Below are 14,604 nucleotides of genomic sequence, written 5' to 3' on the forward strand. Positions count from 1 at the left end.
ACATAGAAACGGTGCCGCAACCCTCAAACCAACATACCAGTGTGGAATAGGCGCGTACACATGCAGAACTGTGCTTTGATGTGAAAAGTGTGGGCACATACCAGACCAAGCTCAACATGGAAAGGCGCAAGCCATAGGTGGGGGTGATGCAGTGAATGCATGCAAGCTACAATGCACTATTTACAAATATGCAATTGATGGGCATAAATGCAATATTTACAGTGAAATGCATGACATATGCATTATTTACAGTGGTATGCATGACATATGCACTATTTACAATGATGCATGACATATGCTTTTTTTGCAATGATGCATGACATATGCACTATTTACAATGATGCATGACATATGCACTTTTGTTTTGTTTTGTTTTTGAAATGCAAATGCGTGATGATGCATGATTTTGAAATGCGCGACAACACGCGGCTTTTGGGATGCATGACAATGCATGTTGATGTAAGTGCATGACCACGCACGTCTTTTGATATGCATGACAATGCATGTGAACCTGAATGCGCAACCACGCACATCGTTTGAAATGCATGACAATGCAACCGAGCGGGTTTAAGGTCTCGCCAGACCTTAAAGTGCACAAGACAGTGCGAATGAAGATGCAGGATTTAAGGTCTCCTAGACCAGGGAGTGCACAAGACAGTGCGGATGATACAAAAATACAATGTGCACAAGACAGTGCGATGCAGAGTGAATGCACAGAACAGTGCTAAACAGATGCACAAAATAGTGCGATGCTAAAGGTGTACAAAATAGTACGAGCAGGGTGAATGCACTAAATCAGTGCGATACAGATAAGATGCGCAAGATAGCGCGATACAATGCACCAACAAGTGCAGGTAAGGTGCGCAAGATAGCGTGATGTGATATGCAAAGCACAAGATAGTGCGATTAAGGTGCGCAAAATAGCGTGAATGATAAACTGCACAAAACAGTGCGATGCGCAAAATAGCGCGAGTGTAAAATGCACAAAACAGTGCCATGCACAAAATAGCGTGAATGATAAACTGCACAAAACAGTGCAATGCGCAAAATAGCGCGAATGATAAACTGCACAAAACAGTGCTATGCGCAAAATAGCGCGAATGATAAACTGCATAAAACAGTCACTACTACAAAAACAGATAAAGATCACACTTTTTTTGTGTGATGTTTGTTATTTAATCACACCTTTTAAGTTTTATTAAAGTGTGATCTTTGAGAGTGTGATTGAAAGGGGTCATTTTTAATCACACCTTTTAAGTGTGATTAATAACATTTAGATCACACCTTTTAAGTGTGATTAAAAATATTTAGATCACACATTTTAAGTGTGATTAATAATATTTAGATTACATCTTTTAAGTGTGATTAAAAACATTTAGATCACATCTTTTAAGTATGATTAAAAACTCATAAAACCTGTGATAATAAACTTCAGATCACATCTTTTAAGTGTGATTAATAACATTTATATCACATCTTTTAAGTGTGATTAAAAACTAATAAAACATGTGATAATAAACTTTAGATCACATCTTTTAAGTGTGATTAATAACATTTACATCACATCTTTTAAGTGTGATTAATTACTAAAAAGATTCGACATATTTGAAGAATAATCAATATTATTTTTGTATGCACATTTCAAAAATGTAATACACACTATATACCATACCTTGAATCACAACCACATATTCAATGGAATAACGTCATATAACCACATATTCAATAGAATAACGTCATATATTTCATAAATGAAAATTCAATATGTTCAAAAGTATATACAAAGGAATTAAATAAAAAATTTTAAACTGTGCTTACTTATATTAAAAAATAAAAAAAAACTTGAAAAACTAAGTCCTTGAATTCTTTGACCATATTTTGCATCTCTCCAAGAAATTTCTAACCTGAAAAATAAAAATACAAATTAATTCAGAAACCACTAGAATCATATGAATAAACTAACTATTTGTAGAGATTGTTCTAGTCTTACAAAAGATAAAGTCCCACTAATCACACCCCTTCAAATGTCTTAACATTAAATACCTCTACCATGACATGAAGCATGTAAAAACAAAATGTCACTTTACCCATAGAAATTGCAAGTTCAACAGAAATTTTACTATGACCAACAACTTAATTTAAGAGGCTCTATCCATCTCAAATATTTAATGTTCTACAAAAGAAATACAATTGAATGTTGATTGTGCAAATACTTTGAGTACATTTCAAATATCTGTGGTGTGTTGAATGTCCGTGTCCCATACAAAAACACTTAACAATTGGGCAACCCTAGCGTGCAGCCCTTCATAAATATGCCAAAATTTTGAAAATGCATTCTTTCACTAAAATTTATCATTCAATGAACATGAGTTACCTGTACTAGTAAGAAGAATAAAAAGCAGTACAAGGTTCAGGTTTTTTTTTCCTGGAACAACACTAAATTCCCCTGTTACAAACAAATATCACCATTAGCCAATCAAATCGACAAATCGAAAACTGAGAACAACACAGACCAAACAAGGGTATAGTTTCAAAATTAAAACAAGTTATTTTGATAAACCAAAGTCATCAATGAGTCTCTTTTTAGGCTTTAGAACAAATAATTGGAGTGCTATAAATTTTCAAACTGTCTTCTACACCCAAGAAAATGGGAAAAAATATAAAAATAAAAATCATTAAACAACACAATAAAATCATCAAAACTAAAGAGCTTGAACAGCTAATCTATAAGAAAGTTACAATTTTCATGCATTTGAATCACATTTTGTGTAGATCAAGCATTCATGAGCAATAAAGATTCTATAAAAATGAAGAAATTACAGAGACGAAGCATCTCTATTGACATATCAAAAAAGCTCCATGAAATTTTTATATATTCAATAATCGCAACATTTAGTTCAAAAACAAAAGCAAAAACAAAAGGAAATGAAAAAAATAAAAATAAAAATAAAAATAAAGCATTTGAAAGCAAACGATCAAACATATGCAACCTGTATAGCTAATATCTTGAAGTTAAAAAGGAAAAATGAAACTGGGTACTTTCAATATATATATATACAGTGATGAAGAAGAAGATTGGAAGTTGTGTGGTGAGACTAAAGTCGAACAGAGCACTACAGTCATTAGTTGCTCTAATAATTTTAACAGAAAATTGAACCCAAACACATAAAATTGCCAATAGTTCAACCCAAAAAAGCAAAATAACATTAGCTCTACTTGTTGTCCTCAAGAAATAGCTAATTCTCACCTCTTGAACTACCCAAAAAGCTTCCTAGTATGAAACACTAACACCAACAATCTCCCAATCTCAATTAACAAATCATATCAATTCAACCAGGCATGCTGCCAAGAGTGAAAGTATGTTCCATTTCGTAAAGAGTAAAACTATGCTCCTGAGTCTTGACAATGCTTAAAAAAATGACAGCATAAAACAATGCTCCTGAGTCTTGACATACTTAAAAAAATGACAGCATATAATCATGCACTCTACATAGCAAACCGCAATAACAAACATTGAATTGTAAACCAACACAATATTTTACAAAAGGAGCAAGTTTTTGCAACAGAAGGTATATAACTCCTCTGTGAAATAACATAATTCAGCACAGGGATTCTACTCTGATACTTAATAATCATTGTCCATTTGACTGTTAATTAGATATTAAAAGAAATACATATGAATAAATACACCTTGCATCTTGGATTGAGTCTAACATTTGATAAGCATCTAACTAGACTGAGTTTGATGTTGTCAATACTTTAGAGGTGCTAAAATTTTGTTCTAAATTAAATATGCCCACTTAAAAGTCATAAAACTTTATAACATAAAAATAAATAAGCAGTAAGCAGTAAAAGACTTGAGTGGCAGGTTCTTGACTCATACCTCTACAGTCGTCCCAACGGTTGCAAACCTCATCCTCCCATTATCAGGATCCCTATGAACCTGAACAAAATTTTACAAATAATGCTACTTTGAGATAAAAGGCTAGTGAAACAAATCCTAGGCACAGAGAAAATAACTATGAGCTGTCAATGACTTCACAAACCACGCCGATGGTATAAGGAGTATCAACTTGGCACAAAGCTCTTTCAATAGCAGCTATAAAGTTAGGTTGTATAACTCTTAGAGGAAGGGTAGCCTCTATAAACAGAACAACTCCTGGAAAAAAAATTATAAAATATATATATATATATACATATTAACAAAAATAAAGAAAAGGAATTAAAGTAATGAAGATAAGACTGAGACAAAAGAAGCCACTTAAATTGTTCCTAAGCCATGCGCATATGACACTAGGTTAATAAGCTACACCAAGACCTGTAAATCACTGTCCCTCAGCTCTATGGCATTTCATGCTACTTGGTTAAGCTAAATCTTGAATTCATGAACTCGTAGGGCCATACATGAGTCACAAACCTCTGGCTCTTTCAAATGATTAGATGCAGAGCTATGGCTCTTTCAAATGTCAAAAGATCAAATAATGATGAGTGGTTCCTTAATTCTTGGAGGCTTCCAAGAAGTATCCTCACATATTGAGGTGTTTCTGTGTTGTGTGGGTTGAGTGGCTATGAGTATATATTGAGTGGTTCATTGTTCAAGGTTGTGAGTTCTCTAAACTAAGGGTCGAGTGATGAGAGTTCATATGGAGTGTTTTATTTCTATTAATGTCTGTTCTTTTGTAGGATTTGTTGGATGTGAAGAATTTAGGTTCACTAAAAATGTGGGTTGAGTGTTATGAGACCACATATATGTGGGTTTTTACTAACACTTTTGTCTATATTAAGTGGAATCTGTTTTGCAGGTGCAAGGAGATACAGAGCATGAGTATTGTGAGGTTACTAAATGTGGGTTGAGTGGTGTGAGTAAAAAATTGTGTGGAGCCTTCCCCTTTACCTGTTTATTGATGGGTGAGCTCAACTAATTCCTCTCTAATCAGTTATATTATATCAAAGATAAGAGACCACTATCATGCCATCAACTAATTCCTCTCTAATCTTGTTCCTTCTTCCTATTTATTTTGTTAAATACGTACTTGTGCATTACTCTCAGATGCAAGGACATACAAATGATTTCAAATAAAAGTAAGGAATTGATATTAATGGAGAGTACTCACCTCCGAATTTCAGCAAGATCACCAGTGAGCTCATAATTGAGAGAGTAATAGAAGTAGAGTCTCGCTGCCAGAACATCAATGGTTTGCCTATTTAAGTTTTTCAAACGGGTAATACTTGCTGAGGAACAACTTTAGCCTGGAGAGCAGCAGCAATAAGCAATAATGTGATTTAACAAACATTATCAATCGAGTAAAGAATAACACAACACTTGACGTGAGCATAATTTGCCAGCTTTTCCAATATTCTTACAATATACCAGCATTAACAAGACCACTTTTTGTAGAACCGTAGAACGGAATACAGCCGACAACCAATATATATAAGCTTCTGGTGCCTTGAGCTGAATTTGCCATATCTAATTGTTTTTTTTTTTTTTTTGATGAATAAGTCATAAATTAAACAACAAAAAAAACTACAAGGGGTATACCCCAAGAGCTAACCAACTATACAGGGACACAGCAACCAACAAAACAAAAAAAAAAAAAAAACAAGAACACACTAGAAAAAGAACCATCATGTTCAAACAACACATAAGCAAGAAGCAAATGAGGGGCAAGAACAAGGCAAACAAAAAGCCTTAGAACAACATAACCTGGGCACAACTTAACCACTAAAAAGATCCAAAATAACAAAAACCAGAACAAAACCCAAAAAAGGCAACAGCAAAGAACACAGCAACACCAGCAGGAACCAACAACCAGGCAACAACAAAGGTAACAGAAAAGAACCAGCATACAAACAGCCAACTCTTCAACATAATGACATATACAACCAGCAGCAAAAACAAGAGCTTCAACAATCAACAATTGGGACAAGATCCATCAAAATGGATTACTTGCTCCAGGCCATCATTCCGTTAAATGATCCTAAGAGAGCCAAGCAATCAACATATTAATAGGACAATTCAACAATAGACAACTGCAAGACTCACATAAAACTGGCTAATATCAATCAACCGACAGACAACACTCAACTCACACCAAGCAATCAACTACTGAAAGAGAAAAAACTATACAACAATATATGCCTCAATCACTCAACCCTCAAATAAACAATTCCCCTAAAATAGACCAGCTGAAAACCTGCAAATAAACAGCAGAAAGTCAAGTCTAGGTTCTCACCAAACTCAACCCATAGAATCAGAATAAACCCTCCTCGCTCACAGTCCTAGTATGGGAACAGTTAGCATCTGTCAAATTACATTTTCTATGTTTCATCAACTAGGCATATTCCATACAAGAATTGAGCCCAAATGGCAAGGATCTATTACTGCATCAATACCATAACTTGTCCAAACCAGATTACTTACTGAGATCAATTTTTTTACTACTCAATCCAATTTGCTTATCATCATCCCCTTCCAGTTCAGTCTTCTAATCATCATAACCAAAATTTCTAGCCCACTAAGTCAAACTCATCATCTATTAAGGCTATTTTGGGAAGTTGCAATTTTAGCCACAAAAAAAAAAAAAGAGCTTTTGTAAATACCCAAAAACTACTAAGAGAGTCAATTCCCAAAACAACCATAAATCCTTATTCAAAACTCTTAATTCATATCTGTAACAAAACCAACTTGACCCAATTGCTTAATCGGGCACCCCCCTCCCCCCCCCCCCCCCGAAGATCATGAAAGTAGAGAGATGACACTCACAATTTATCACGGAGCTGTGGGGTGTCCTTGGGGGTTCCAAGGGTATTGACAAGCCTATAAAATCATTTATTTTTTATTATTTGAAGAAGAAATAAGACATCACATCATTTACAGATTCTTTGGCTTTGATGTTGTAACTATTTATCCTTCACTGCAATGATCACATATAATGTAACATGCCAAGTGAAACATCTAGTGCAACCACTTCATTCCAGATTACAAGCATAAATTTGGCATTTCTCTGTTTAGTCTGTTTGGAGATATCAAATCAGCATTCGATTAAAAAAAATATAAACCATGCATCCCAGTAAGAATACTGATTAGAATAACTTACAATGTTTTAAGTGTAGCCAATTCACCAATGTAATCTGGGATTGGACCAGTAATTAGGCAATTTACTAAATATGATAAAAGTAATTACAAATGTAAATAAGTCCTCACAACTCGGTTATGTTTTTTAGCTGGGATATGGTAGAAGGAATAGGGCCATCCATGGATGTGCCTTGCATGTGCCTGAAACAAATTATTTAACAATTATTTGAGATGTTCTTAGGTAAAATTAAAAAATTAAGAGAAAGCTTGTTAGAATTCCATAGGCAGGGAAAAGATTGCTAATGCATGGAACTACTAATGATACTCACAGTGTTTTAATTTTTGTCCAGTTCCCAATCAGATTAGGTATCTTCCCAGATAGTACACTCCCATCTATCCTACTGCAATTAGTTGAAGAAGTTTTAGATTTACTAAAATTCAAGACTAATAAATGTCAAAATAATTACCACTTACAAATCTGTCAAGTTCTTCAATTTGCTGAATGTGTCTGGAATTGTTCCAGTAAAATTGTTGGCAAAAAGAAAGCTGTAGAAAACTATCCATTATAAATTCCCTTGAAACAACATGAGAACGATAGCACCGGTAGTGGCAATGTTAACATCATTTTGTCGCACTCAACTCAACATACAAAGATACCCAAAAGACAATGTTCAATGCATGTAAGAGATGTTTGACACTGCAATCTCAGACAAAGACTACCATATATATTGGGACAATTATAAACATACATAAAATTCATACAAAAAACTTGATAAGAATGATACGGCAATGCCATTATTATAAATAAATCCATCTTCAATGGTGTTTTGTTTTGAAGTGAAAGGTCTACAATGAGTCACATCATTATATATGAATTTTTTGTTTGTATAGCATTACTCTATATATTGATAGACATAATGATTGAATGTTGGACAAGGCAAGAAATGCATCAACAATAATCACGATGCTTTTAAATTCAAAATAGCCATGCTCTCTTTCAATGTAGCTTAAAAAGATCACAAAATTTTTTATAATAAAAATAAAAAAATAAAAAAAAAGCCTTATGGAAACAGTACTGGGAAGTTAAAAAAGCAAGTTCTCATGGCACTTCTCATCCAATATTTGAAGGTCACAGCTGGACAGGATCATGCATACGAAACCCTTCCTGATCACACAGCTGTTTTTCAACACATTAATACTCTATCTCCAACCAGAAAAGCATTTTAGATAAGAAGCTTTGGCAATGATAGCACCACCATGTAATTCGGTATATTCAAGTGTATACTTTAGAAAAAAGTATTAAGTTTAAAACAAAAAGAAAGAACTTTCTTACAGCCTCCTCATGCAGCTCAAATTTCCAAGGTTTTGATGAAGAGGTCCTTCAAGCTGATTATCTTCCAAGACCCTGTATAATATAGTTCACGTTAAAATCAAGGTCAGGCTTTATTTATTAGTCCAATAGACAGAACAGTATCCATGACTTACAGCTCCTCAAGAGTAGCAATGTCTCTGATTTGATTTCCTTTGGAATTGAACCATTAATGCGGTTTCCTAAAAGGGACCTTGCCTTTTGTTTATGATCAAACTCCCTTTTGACAAGTAACAAAGCAATTACCCACTTCTTGAGTGCATAACTTAAATTAGTTAATAACGTTCTATAAAGCTTTATTGGATCTTGACAATTCTATTTTTGAAGAAGTTTCCACAGCCATCTGTGTTTTCTTTTTTGTTTCAAAAATAAAATTAAAAAGAAAAATCTGCACCTGAATCTCAAATGAGAAAGGAAGCCCATTGGCAAAGTTTGAAGAATAGCCTATGGCTGAAGGAGAAGCACGACATTATTGAGCTGGTACTTTCTTGAAGACAACTCGGTTGTATTGGACTATTTGACAATTTTATACAGGAATACAGGAATTATTATAGAGCTATTTGATTGGGTTTATATGTATATGTTCCATATTGGAAATTATCAGGAACAAGTTTGTCATCTTTTCACATTGGAATTGTTAAGGCAATATTATGCTTCAAATTTTCTTTCTGAGGCGTAAAAGAAAGCAATATAAATGCTTTGCCTTTTTCTGTTTTAGCAAATTTCTAAGATGAAAGATGTCCTGTTGTCTTCCATTCTTTAGTTAAAGGATATCATTGGAATAAGGTTAAAAAATTTCAGCAAAACTTGGAAGTTCCAAGCTTCCATTTTGTCTACCTTATACCACTGCCAGTGTAAGCCAACTGGTTACCTGGTTTGGCCAATTAACCTTGATTTCTGGGGAAAGATGAAAAAATTGTCGGTGTTTGTCAGGTCATACACTAAGGTTTTTAGTATGTGGGTCATGTTTCTGGTTAAAAATTATGAAACAACAGTGTAATTTTTAAATTGTGTGCTCACCAAACTAAATGAAACTGTTACCTTTTTTTTTCTTCACAAAATTAACATAAACTATCATTACATATAGCACCTTTCATCTGTATACAGTGGAATATAGTTCTACATTCTAAATTATTGCAACACTGCTGTCACAACTGTGTTTGTCTTTCAAGATTTCCCTATGTGTTGTGTTTCACTTTCATTCTATATGATGGTTTGTGCATTTATGATTCCTATTGCCGGAAGATGATTCGTAATAGAACCCAATTTCTTTAGATTCAACAAATTTATATTTAAAAAAAAATGTGTTCAACCCAAGAACCTAATTTCACATTCAGGTTTTAATTTTTCCAATTCAGATTCAGATATTTTCCCCAACTCGCATTCAAGAAATTTAAAAACAAAAAAATAATAATAATTTCACAACCTGAAACACAATTCTAATTTTTTATTTTCTCAATCAAAACCCTAATTTTTCCATGTGTGTGTGTATGTGTGTGTGTGTGTGTGTGTGTGAGAGAGAGAGAGAGAGAGAGAGAGAGAGAGACCTTAAACAGAGTGGTAGCATAAATAATGTAGTTCCTCATCCTTCCCTAAGTGGTTATACGAATCTCATTCTTAATCGGCGTCTTTGGCCACGGTTTCTCTACCCTCTGATACCGATCCATCTAAACACAAAAAACCCAAAATCAAAAACACAATTTTTTCTCCAAAAAATCAAAAACACAACAAGAAAACAACAAAAGGGTACACAAAAATTAGATCTGAAGAAGGGAATAGGAAGAAGGGTAACCGTGATGAGTGTTGAGTGAGTTCGGAACGGGTAAAAGGTAATGGAAGTCTCTGAAAACCAGCTCTCGCCTTTTGGTAGTCTCCATGGCAGCTCTGGATCGATGAATTGGGTGAGAGAAGAGCCATGGCTGTTGTGGGTTGTAGAGAGAGAAATTGGAGGAGAGAGTGAGTGAGAGTGAGAATATGATTTAAGGGTTTGAAATGGAAGTGTGGTGGAGGAGTAGAGATTTAGGGTTTGAAATGGAAGAGTGTGGTGGAGTAGAGAGAAGTAGTAACTTCTGCAGATCACTGAGCTTTTAGCATTCGTGTAGAGAGAGACAACTACGCCAATTCGAAGATTATTTCATTTTACATTTGGCGCCAGAGTATTTTACTTTTGGTGCCTATTTTTATTTTGGTCATATTATTCACGACAGGAATTACATGTCGTAAAAAGTAAAATATTTTTAACAGTTAGTATATGTGCATCGTGAAAAGTATATTTTTTAATGATTGACTTTTTGTGTGCCGTAAAAAGTGTAATATTTTTAACAACTGACTTTTTGTGCACCGTAAAATGTTTAATATTTTTAACAACTGGTACGCGTGTTGTATCAATCAGTTAAAAAAAACAATAACAAAATGAACAAACAATAAGAACAATGATAAATAATCTGCCAATTACACTGTGAATCTCCCTCGCACCACATTTTCCAGAACAAGTGTAAGTGTTAGTGCAGTGTCTGTGTAAATGCATATCTATATATATACATACAGCCTAATATATATAATCTAGGGTTTTAATAAATCGCGTCTCTGTGACGATATTTGTCGTATATTTGCAAATACCTGGTTTCAACATATTAGAGGAGGAACAACAAAAAAATTATTTTCATTGTAGAGACATGTATTCGGATTCAACACAACGAGTGAACATTTTTCAGCTGATAAAAGTCAATGGCAAGAGGAAATAGTGGAATGACAGAAGAGAATGTTACCTGGATAAAACAGAGAGAGAGAGAGAGAGAGAAAGAGACTGCGAGCTGTGCAATGGCGAACGGCTAGGGCTCGTTTGCCCTTTCGGCTGCTCCTCCGTCGCTCGCCGTCGATGGAGAGAGGGGGGTAAGAAGAGATTAGGGATTTTTGGGTTTGAGATTGGGGATTTTTTGTTTGGGGGGGTGATGAGTGCGAATGGGAAAAAAAAAAGGTGGGGAAGGGAGCGAGAATGAAAAACAAAAACGGGCGGGAATAAAAAATAATTTTTTTTTGGTCAGAAATGAAATTTAAATAATAAAATAATGTCATTTAATTTTTTTTTTTTTTTTTTTGGCGACGGGGTTGCCGTTGTCAAAAAAAATTATTTTTTGTTAAAATATTTATTTTTTGTAGTTAATGAATTTTTTTTTGTAGATGAGAGGGAGTGGCAGTAGTGGAGAAGGTAGTGGATAAGAGATGGTGGTGGTGGTGGTGGTGGTGGTGGTGGCGGTGGCGAAGGAGATTAGTGGTGAAGTTGTGGTAGTGGTAGAGTAGATGAAGTGGCAAGGGTGAAGGAGAGGTAATGGTAGTAGTAGTGGCAGTAGTGGTGGCGGTGGTGGTGGCGGTGGTGGCGGCGGTGGCGAAGGAGATTAGTGGTGAAAGAGTGGTAGTGGTAGAGTAGATGAAGTGGCAAGGGTGAAGGAAAGGTAATGGTAGTAGCAGTAGTGGCAGTAGTGGTGAAGGTGGTGGATAAGAGATGATGGTGGTGGTGGCGGCGGTAGCGGCGGTGGCGAAGGAGATTAGTGGTGAAGTTGTGGTAGTAGTAGAGTAGATGAAGTGGCAAGGGTGAAGGAGAGGTAATGGTAGTAGTAGTGGCAGTAGTGGTAGTGGTGGCAATGGTAGTAGTAATGGTAGTCGTAGAGGTGAAGTGGCGACAGTGGTAGTAATGGTGGTAGTGGAATACCGTTTGCAGTAGTGGTGGAGGTGGTAAAGGAGATGGGTGGTGAGAGAGAGAGAAATGAGTGAGAGACACATAGAGGAGAGAGAGAGAGAGAGAAAGACAAAGTGATGAGCGAGAGAGATACAAAGTGGTCGCTAAAAGTGCATTTTCTTGTAGTGGATAGATAAATCGAGAGGGAGCTCAGTAAATAGAGAAGACAGAAGGGAGAGAGTGAGCAACGCGAACAAAGTGGCAGAGAGAGAGAAAGAGAAAGAGAAGAGAGAGAGAGAGGGACAAAAAGATAAAGAGATAGAGAATGAGAGAGAGAAAAGGAGACAGAGAGAGAAGAGAGATGAACGAGTGAGAGAGGGAGATAGAGAGAAGAGAGATGAGCGAGAGAGACATAGAGAGAAGAGAGATGATCTCGAGAGACAGAGATAGATGAAAGAGATAGAGAGAAGAGAGATGAGCGAAAGAGACAAGGAGAGAAAAGAGATGAGAGAAGAGATAGATGAGTGAGAGACACAAAGAGAGAGAGAGAGAGAGATAGACAGAAAGAAAAGAGTGATGAGTGAGAGAGAGAAAGAGAAGAGAGAGAGGAAGATGAAAAAATGGGTGAAAAGATATAGACAAAGAGAGAGAGAGAGAGAGAGAGCGCGAGAAAAAGAGCGAAAAGAGATAAACGAGAGAGAGACAGAGAGAGATGAGCGAGAGAGATAAAGAGAAGAGAGATTGAGAAGAGAGATAGAGAGAGAAGAGAGATGAGAGAGATAGACAGAAGAGAGATAGACGAGAGACACAGAGAGAAAGAGAGAAAGACAGACAGACAGACAGAGAAGAGTGAAGAGTGAGAGAGAGAAAAATAAGAGAGACAGTGACACAGAGAGAAAGAGAGAGACAGACAGACAGAGAAGAGTGATGAGTGAGAGAGAAAAAAATAAGAGACACAGAGACACAGAGAGAAAGAGAGAGATAGACAGACAGAGAAGAGTAATGAGTGAGTGAGTGAGAGAGAGAGAGAGAGAGAGAGAGAGAGAAGAAACACAGAGACAGAGAGAGAGGAAGATGAAAAAATGGGTGAAAAAGTTCCGTGTCTAAAGCCTTCTTTTCTAGTAGTGAGTCGTCTCTATCATTCATGGGTAGAATAGAGGCGCGAATTTGGGAATTGTATATTTTATATAAAAATCAAATTGAAATATTTTATGCAATCACAACTATTTAGGGAGTCTGATTAAATATATATATAATTACACTTATTTAAAAAGTGTGACTAAAAAGTAGTAATGTATATATAATCACACTTTAGTTAAAATGTGTGATTAAAAAATATATATATAATCACACTTATTTAAAAAGTGTGATTAAAAAGTAGTAGTGTATATATAATCACACTTTAATTAGAAGGTGTGATTAAAAAATATATAAATAATCACACTTTAATTAGAATGTATGGTTAAAAAATATATATATAATCACACATATTTCAAAAGTGTGATTAAAAAGTAGTAGTGTATATATAATCACACTTTAATTAGAAGGTGTGATTAAAAAATATATAAATAATCACACTTTAATTGGAATATATGGTTAAAAAATATATATATAATCACACCTATTTAAAAAGTGTGATTAAAAAGTAGTAGTGTATATATAATCATACTTTAATTAGAAGGTGTGATTAAAAAATATATAAATAATCACACTTTAATTAGAATGTGTGGTTAAAAAATATATACATAATCACACCTATTTAAAAAGTGTGATTAAAAAGTAGTAGTGTATATATAATCACACTTTAATTAGAAGGTGTAATTAAAAAATATATAAATAATCACACTTTAATTAGAATGTGTGATTAAAAAATATATATATAATCACACTTGTTTAAAAAGTGTGATTAAAAAGTAGTAGTGTATATATAATTACACTTTAATTAGAAGGTGTGATTAAAAATATATATATATATATAATCACACTTAATTGAAAAGTGACATAAAAAATAAATATTATCACACTCAATCAAATTAAGTGTGATTAAAATATCAATCTAATTTTTTTTATCACACTTCCAATAAAAGTGAGATCTTCTTTTTTGTCAAAGTGTGATCTTTAACTATTTTTGTAGTAGTGAGTGCGATGCGCAAAATAGCGTGAATGATAAACTACACAAAACAGTGTAATGCACAAAATAGCGCGAATGATAAACTGCACAAAACAATGCAATACGCTAGACAGCGCGAGTGATTTAAAATGCACTAAACAGTGCGATACGCTAAACAGCGCGATTGATTTAAAATGCACTAAACAGTGCAATACGCTAGATAGGGCGATTGATCTTGAAATGCACAAGACAGTGCGATACGCTAAACAACGCGATTGATTTTGAAATGCACAAGACAGTGCAATACACTAAACAGCGCGATTGATTTTGAAATGCACAAGACAGTGCGATACGCTAAACCGCGCGAGTGA

At 34.8% G+C, this 14,604-nt stretch overlaps 2 long non-coding RNA genes across 3 annotated transcripts; both read right to left on the reverse strand.

Annotated features, from left to right (window-relative positions):
- Positions 1-3,760: 3,760 nt before the first annotated feature.
- LOC114287100 (uncharacterized) lies at positions 3,761-7,273 on the reverse strand. The gene is made up of 5 exons (XR_014357507.1): positions 7,208-7,273; positions 7,101-7,134; positions 5,115-5,201; positions 4,047-4,159; positions 3,761-3,943 (listed from the first exon to the last, which is right to left on the reverse strand). It is a non-coding gene; the product is annotated as an uncharacterized LOC114287100 (long non-coding RNA).
- Positions 7,274-7,544: 271 nt separating this feature from the next.
- On the reverse strand, positions 7,545-14,253 carry LOC114317932 (uncharacterized). Of its 2 annotated transcripts, XR_014357509.1 has the most exons (5): positions 10,240-10,379; positions 9,995-10,114; positions 8,564-8,667; positions 8,412-8,483; positions 7,545-7,624 (listed from the first exon to the last, which is right to left on the reverse strand). It is a non-coding gene; the product is annotated as an uncharacterized LOC114317932 (long non-coding RNA). The 2 variants fall into 2 exon arrangements; XR_014357508.1 differs by lacking the exon at positions 8,564-8,667 and having other exon boundaries at positions 10,240-14,253.
- Positions 14,254-14,604: the final 351 nt, after the last annotated feature.

This window comes from Camellia sinensis, unplaced genomic scaffold, assembly GCF_055761805.1.
Source record: "Camellia sinensis isolate YWXY unplaced genomic scaffold, ASM5576180v1 Unanchor1, whole genome shotgun sequence".
NCBI lineage: Eukaryota > Viridiplantae > Streptophyta > Magnoliopsida > Ericales > Theaceae > Camellia > Camellia sinensis.